Source organism: Bradysia coprophila, unplaced genomic scaffold (genome assembly GCF_014529535.1).
Source record: "Bradysia coprophila strain Holo2 unplaced genomic scaffold, BU_Bcop_v1 contig_600, whole genome shotgun sequence".
NCBI classification, from domain to species: Eukaryota; Metazoa; Arthropoda; class Insecta; order Diptera; family Sciaridae; genus Bradysia; species Bradysia coprophila.
In genome coordinates this window covers 13,870-22,582 of record NW_023503840.1, presented here as the reverse complement: position 1 = coordinate 22,582, position 8,713 = coordinate 13,870, and positions in this window count along the sequence as shown.

Here is an 8,713-nt window from a genome sequence, read left to right as displayed (position 1 = left end):
ATTGACTTTTCTCCGCAAAAGCGGGACGAACTGTTCCAAGCCCTCTGATAGTTTACCGTAAAACAAGTTGACCGCGTCATCAACACATTCGGTGTCCAAAACATAGTCCCAATCAATCCCAGTGAAAAACGATCTGAGACCTTCGAAATCCGAATTTTTTACGTCGAAAAACATCGCTTCCTTATCGGGCTCGATCTCTCGATGTCTAGAAGCATCATATGTGAATTCCAGTGGTTCATGGAAATCACGGTCGACTCTACTCAGAGGAACGTCGGATTTACGAAGCAGAACATTGTCCGGGTCACTCGAGAAAACTAAATCGAGATACCTCCCTTGCACGTTGTTGACGAAATTGATCTGTGATAGATCCGCGCCCAACCGCGAATGAATCAGGTCCGCATCGCCACTAGAATGAATGGCGCCCGGAAGTAGAGTATTCACACGATCGGGATCAGTAGACCAGTGAACGTCAGTCATATTAAAATCTCCCATCACGAAGATCTCATCGTTAACGTCGCATTTAATAAAATCGACAAACTTAGCAATAGCTAGACTTGGTACACTTCGTTATTGGAACCGGATGGAACGTATATACAGGCCAAGTAGATCTTACGGTCAGATAGGTTCAGTTTTACGAAAACGGCCTCGACGTCATCAGTTCCAGGGACAAAAATTCTTTCGCTGGATAAGGAGGATCTGACCGCAATTAGAACTCCACCCCAAGACGCATTAGCACTGTTCAGATGAGACCTATCACAACGATAAACCATAAAATCGTTTGTGTCGAAGAGCTCGGAATCGAAAATCGACGGGCATAAATTATTCTCGCTTAACGAGATCACGTAATGATCGGCTGCATTCAAGGACTATGAAGTGACAAGTACTGGAAATCCAATTGTTATTGACAAAAACAAAATCGAGAGAGAATGTGAGACAAACAGAAAAGAAATGCTGGAAAAACGTAAATCAACCGGAAGTATTATCGCTTTTTCATTTGATGGCTGTACTGATCAGACAAGAGTTCAAACCCATACAAGTGATGGGAAAATACATCCACGAATGGTGATAGAAAAGCACGTGACAATCTTAAAACAGCCAGGTTCACAATTTTTAGGATATGTGGTAGATAAACGGGACGAAGAAAATCAAAAGAAGCCAGCTCAGGAAACAGCAAAATTAATATTTGACTTTTTTGGAGTAAGAGATCTGGATTTGACGGACTTATTGCTTGTCGGTTCTGACGGAGAAGTTAAAAATACTGGTAGACACGAAGGTATTTTGCGAAACTTGGAAAAACTGATTAACCGACCGTTACACTGGCTCATATGCTTGTTGCACTTCAACGAGCTATGCTTGCATCATGTATCGGAGAAAATTGACAAATCACGAACAACTGGACCTAAAACGGCAACTGGGACGATAAGAAAGCAGATTGAAGCTATGACAGAAATGGAAGGAATCGATATGCCAGTAAGTTTATTTAGTCAAATTTTTTCTTGTTTGGCTCACAATTGCAGCAAACTTTGTCAATTGTCACAGGTTGTGAATTTTCCTTCGATACCATTTGAATCCGATCGACTACCTCCGGATTAGAAAGAGTTTAAATTGTCCAGTGACGAGAAGTACTTGTACGACGTCGCAATGGCTGTAGCTACTGGAGATTGTTCGAACGCTTTAGCGAATAAAAAAGTTCTCCCATTGCATGAGGCGCGTTGGTTGACAAAAGCTTGTCGCTACCTCCGACTTTACATAACAAAAAATCAACCGAGTCAAAATTTGCGAGATCTGGCGGCGTTCGGACAAAATAACCCCGGACAAAATAACTAACACATATAACACATATTTTAAAAACAAATTGTGAAAAACACCCGCTAGGAGAATATATGGCGTAGGGTCAGTGTACCACTCACCGGATATCTATGAGTAGTCGTAAGAAAACAAAAATTTTAGAATCTTTTTATGTTATTTACTCCGACCACTAGTGTACATAACTCTTTCACAGATCTATTATATATCTCCGACCATACTCGAGTATACTGAGTATATTTTCGAGTATGTATCGACTATATTCGAGAACATCGACTATATTCGAAAACATCGCCTATTCGAGAACATCGACTATATTCGATGGCATCGACTATATTTCGAGAACATCAACTATATTCGATGACATCGACTATATTCGGGATGCCTGCTATATTTGAGGACATCGACTATATGCGAAGACGTCGACTATATCCGAGAACTTAGCTGCGACTTAGCCCCGTAGGACCCGTAATCCTATTTCGTCCGTAACCATAATACGTCCGTAGCCGTAATACGCCCGGAACCCTAATACGTCTACAAGCCTCTAATGCGTCTGTTACCAAAATGCTAGTCAAGTTGGGTATGATCAAATTTACTGAAAGTGTTCCATTTTTTAAATTGCGCATAGCGCAATTACGAAAGCCCGTACGTTGCGCGACTTGAAAGCTTTACATGAAGACACTGCCAATATGCCATGTCTCTGTTTCATATATTTATAGACTGTGTCTAAAATAAAAGTCAATGTTTGACAATTGAGTATGACAAAAATAAAATTTCTATAATGGCTAGAACAACAACAAACGGAACTAACAGACTTCAAGAAGAGATAATTATTTTAACATGCAAATGTAGTTGGTGTTTTCACAGAATCAATAACAACAGTTCAATGTTTGGAAGAAGTTTTCCAACATAGATTTATTACCGAAAATAAAATGTCAGCACATGGGCCGACAGAAACCAATTCCATCTCCTGTTCGATGCAAAGGACCGTGGAACTTTCCACTCTGCCCGTTGGAGAAGAGACTACAATCCCGATCTATGCTTCGTTTCATCGAATGAACTAAACCAACCGATTGCTGCCTCAAGAACAGTGCTTCGCAACTTCCCAAAAAGTCAGCATCGGCCAGTAAAAATTACAGTAGGAGTATCCATACCGATCGTCGAATCGCTCGAGAAACCGAGATGGAATTTTCAAAAAGCCAACTGGAAAAACTTCCAACACGAAATTGATTCGAATATTAGATGGATTCCAAATAATTTCAAAAGATTCGTCGGAGTCGTAAACGCCGCCGCCAAACGTAACATTCCCAGAGGCTTCCGAAAAGAATATATCCCGGGATGGAGCGACAATTTGGAACGAAAGTACAAAGAGTTTGAAGAATCGGGCGACCCAGAAATCTCTGAAGACCTCCTGGACGCTCTGAACGATAAGAGAAGAGAAAAATGGGCGAAAACTACAGAAAATATCGACTTCACCCGCTCTAGTAGAAAAGCGTGGAACGTTCTGCGAAAATTGGGAGCAGCAAAAAACACAGTCACGAAAAAGAATCAGATTGGAACCGTCACACCGAACACAATTGCAAATCGAATCGTTAAATTGTCGAAAGCAGCGGACGTGCCCAGATTCAGAAATAAATTTGTGAGAGACGCTTTAAGAGCGAAGAAAGCTCTGTTAACACCAAACCACCGGTACTCTCGACCGTTTGACATCAGCAAAGTACAGTCATGCATCGATTCTCTCAAATTGGGTAAGGCGGCTGGTGCCGACAATCTGTATCCGGAATTCATCAAAAATATAGGCGATCGGGCTAAGAAATGGCTTTTGGATTTCATGAACGATATCTTGACAACAAGGAACATTCCGAAAGAATTTCGAAGAAGCAAAGTTGTGGTGATTCTGAAGCCAAAGAAACCTGAAAATGACCCTGCGAGTTATCGGCCGATATCTTTGCTCAGCGTATGCTACAAGATGCTCGAACGAGTCATATACAACAGAATCTACGACACTATCGACGCTATGCTGCCGATTGAACATGCCGGCTTCAGAAAAGGCCGCAGCTGCGTCGATCAAATTCTGGCACTGACCACATTCATCGAGAGTGGGTTCGAACGGATGCAGAAAACAGGCGTCGCATTTGTTGATCTTTCATCAGCCTATGACACGGTCTGGAAAGACGGTCTACTACTCAAATTCATCGACGTGATTCCATGTGCGGCCATTTCGGAGTTACTGGAAAACATGCTGACAAACAGACGAATCGTAGTCGTCATGAACGGTGAACGAAGTAAGACAAGGATGCTCAACAATAACTTACCCCAAGGTTCAGTATTGGCTCCTCTGCTCTTCAATCTTTACGTCAACGACATGCCAGAAACTCAGTCCCGGAAATTCAGTTACGCTGATGACAACGCCCAGGGTATCCAACACAAAAATCCAAAGTTCATCGAGCACACTCTGACGAACGATCTGGCTACCTTGGAAAAATACTACCGCGACTGGCGTCTGTACCCGAACCCAGATAAGACTGAGGTAAGCGTTTTTCACTTAAACAATCGAGGGGCTAACATCAAATTGAACGTGACGTTCTGCGGAAAAACGGTGAACTTCAATCTAAATCCGAAATACCTCGGATACACCATGGATCGTACACAAACGCACAAAAATCACCTGGAAAAAATGGGTCAAAAGCTCAAATCTCGAAATAACTTAATCCAGAAATTGGCTGGATCCACATGGGGCAGCAACGGCAACACGCTTCGAACAGCAGCTCTGGCTCTTGTCTACTCAACAGCTGAATTCTGCAGTCCAGTCTGGCTACGCAGTACGCACGTCGACAAGGTAGACGTCCAGCTAAACACCACGTTACGTACAGTCACTGGCACTCTGAAGTCGACGCCATTACCATGGCTCCCCGTTCTCGCAAACATCGCCCCCTCAAACATCCGCCGTGAAGCGGCTCTAGCACGTGAATGGTCAAAAATATCCCAAAACACTTCGCTTCCGATTCACGAAGACCTGGCTGTCGCCCCAATCATTCCAAGACTGAAATCTAGGAAACCGATTTGGAAAGAACCGTTCTTTGGTCTCGAAAATTTTGCCTACGACGTATCGGATAATTGGAGGGATTCTTGGAGTGAGGAGGACGTACGTAACAAACAACTCATCCAGGATCCGACGGAAAGTTTGAATGGTATGGACGAACATCGAAGAATTTGGTGTCGAATAAACCGTATCAGGACGGGCCACGGTCGCAGGTATGCTGCATAAATGGGGCTTGACCGACTCACCTTATTGTGATTGCGATCGCGATGTGGTCCAAACTACAAATCACATAGTGAATGACTGCGCCACTCGAAAATTCAACGGCGGAATCTCGCAACTTCATAGACTCACCCCTGAAGCGATTCAGTGGTTACAACTACTGGACATCGGCCTGTGATAATTTACTCAGTGTGGTTCAAACTTAATTTCTTTCTGTTATTGTCTCTTTGCTTTGTTTTGTTTTTTTTTTTTTCAATTTTGTTGACTAAAAGAATTTCTATTCTTGTTGCAGTTAAAGGAAAGAAAAGTTCATGTATTATTGCCATACGAAATAATAATAAAAAATTACCGAAAATGAATTGGTGAATTCTGATAGTCACAGCAATATTTTCGACAAATGGCTGCGCGCAGTGCGCTTGGATTAATACTATTTTATCAGTTTTGTCGCATCGATTCAAACCTACATTGTTTTTTTTGTCGATACAAATGTGTTCTTTCATGCCTGTCGGTTTGAAAGGTTTTCTCGTCCGAAAAAATTACATTACTCCGATCTCTGTCAAGATTTTGAAGTGCATAACCAAACCTATCTTTTCATCACGATGTGATTAAGTCAAGGCTGGTTTTCTCGCCGCTTTCTGACAATGTATTTCAGCATCATTCGATACTTTGCGAAGTATGTCCCCGTTAACACCAAATTCTCGTAGCAGTAGTAGTTCGAAGTATAGTCAAATCAGGGATATATCGAATTAAGTTCACAGTTCAAATCAGACCTTATTTTCGTTTAAATATAGTTCACAGTTGAGTCAAAACTGTGACTCTTTCGTTCAGAGTTGAGTCACACGGTGTGACTCACATCAGGGCGCTGTAAAACATAAGAGCAAACACTGTTCACTCAATGTAAAATATCCAACATTTCGAATGACCAACTTCAGGGTTCAGTAGGAAGTATGTTTACTGATTAAGAACTAATTTAAGATCAAAGTGCAGCAGCTCAGTTTTTATTTCACAAATCAACCAAATCGTAACCCAAATGAACCTATCGATTCTACTTTTGTAAAATTTTGCCAATCATGGACTCACCGTCCGTGTCTTTGTAGTTCGGAAACGAACGTCTCACTGCATTATGGATGAGGTCCATGATTTCGGGAAATTCAATCAACCCAGCCTTGGTCCAGTCAAACACATGTTAGCTTGCAGATCTTTAGACATTAAATGATCCAAAATTTTCGTCACGCATGACTTCACGTCAATACCCCCAATTTGGCCCAATCGCTCTTCCTAGGTGAAAAATTGAATTGAGTCTATTGGACATGTTAATTACTATTGTTCTTGACGATATAAATTTTTGTGTCCACGTCCCATATGTCTTCCGTTAGCAGCTTCAAGTCGTTAACCTCGCCACATGGAAGATTTCTTAAAACGGTTCTATGAATCTTTTCAGCACATACGCGACCAGCCCCCACAGTTTCTTCTCCGACGTTGAAATTTTTTGACGAAATTTGCTTCTTTAAGGCCCGTCATTGGGAAATGACAGGACAGTTTCCCGAAAATGTATGTAAAATTTTATCACAAAAATTCAAAGAAACTCACCTCTTATGCTTTCCATTGTATTCGGGCATAGTCTCTTTAGGTCGCCAAGACATATTTGAACACTAAAAGACTTTTTACTCGATGCAAAAACAAAGTTTTTTTTTGTTTTGTCGCGATAAAACACAGAAAATATTTCGACACAACTGTGACACTCCGCTATTATAAGGACTAGAATGAATGTTTGCAAAAACTTTTTGTTGTTGCATCGAGTAAAAAGTGTTTTAGTGTTTAAATATGCCTTGGGGACATAAAGAGACGGTGCAAGAATACAATGGAAAGCATCATGGGTGAGTTTCTTTGAATCTTTTTGGTGAATTTTTGTGATAAAATTTTCCATACACTTTCGGGAAACTGTCCTGTCAGTTCCCAATGACGGGCCTTAAACCACAAACTTGAGCAGAAATATCTTTAATTTCTTGCTCATAGAGACCAATAAAGCACCGTTTTCCTTTTTTACTTCGGCTGTTTCTACCGTAGCAGCTGCCAGCTGATCCTTAGTTGCTTGGAGTTCTGCATTCAATTGGGCTATATTCTCAATTGCAGCACCAATTTTTTTTTCAAAACTGGCAAATTTTTGAGAGAGAGTTACCGGTTCCTTCCCGTTAGTGGATGTGGCATCAACTCGATTTGATTTGAATTCATCCTTTCTAGTAGTAACGTGGGACGTTTTATTCATCGCTATTATTTAATCGACAACAAAATGAACTCAGACTAGATCAAATTTACTCCAGTTACTATGATTAATCTCACACAAGCTTTCAGCAAATTATTTTTTATTTGCAGGAAGACCTTTCATGGCAGTTTATTTTGTATTGATAAAATCGTGGCAAACGACAAATTGAAGGCTCGCGTTAGTATTCAAAATAGAACTGATTTAGATTCTACTTTGAATCTAAATAAAATCAAATCAGGTTCTGACTAGAGTCAAACTAAAATTAGATTTTACTTCAAGTCAAAGTTAAACCCTGACTAGAGTCAAAACAAAGCCAAACTAGGTTCTAGTTTGAGTCTAAATAAAGTGAAATTAAGCTCTGACTGTAGTCAAAATAAAACAAATTAAGATACTTTGAGTCTAAATAATGTCAAAACAGAGCCAAATTATGTTCTAGTTGGAGTCTAAATAAAGTGCATAATAACACACGGCCACCGAAGCTCATGCATTTGGCAAGTTTTATATGCGATTGTATGTTTGCATGATATGTGTATTTACTACTCACACACTTCCGCATGAGTGTTGAACTGATTGTTTTATTTGTTCGTGCAGACTGATTGATGTATTTGCAATTCTTATTACCACCATCAGTGTGTAGATAAACAAAAATTTATTTCGTTTTAATGATTTTTTATTTAAAAAAAAAACTTCTAAACCGAAATTTAACATGGTAAATTTCAGAGTAATTTATGGGTTTTGAACCCTGGTCATGTCGACCTAAAATCGGGGACGTTGTCACTGATCTATTTAGGCAGACAGTTTCGTTTAACTGGTAACTGGTCAATATATAAAAAGAATACCATATGAGCAATGTTATACACTAACGATAATAAAACGAGCCGTCAGAACAGTCGGAGCGTTTGCTGCGACTGAGCCCCGTACGAACCCGTACATCTATTGCGCACGTGACCCTAGTTCGTCCGTCGCCCTACTCGTACCGTAAGTCTACTGCGCCCGTAAACGTCGGTAAAGTAAAATTCTTATGAAATTTATACGTCTTAAAAATTGCGCATAGCGCAATTACGAAGCCCCGTACGATGTTCCTTTCAAACGTAACACAAATTTCAAATTGACCTAAAATTTCCTCAGTTCCATATTAACCTATATTTACATATAAATAAACAATTTACTGATAAATATGCTAGTATATAGCTCAAAATAACTATCTATACCGTTATATAGCTCAATATAGCTATATATATTTATATATAGATATCCATATTTGGGATCCTTGAAACACCCCACACACGTAACTACTCACTTCCCACTGATCAGTGACTTTGTAAGTATCATTTTCACCGATTTATATTGATTTTACAAAAATCCAAAATGGCGGTCGACGG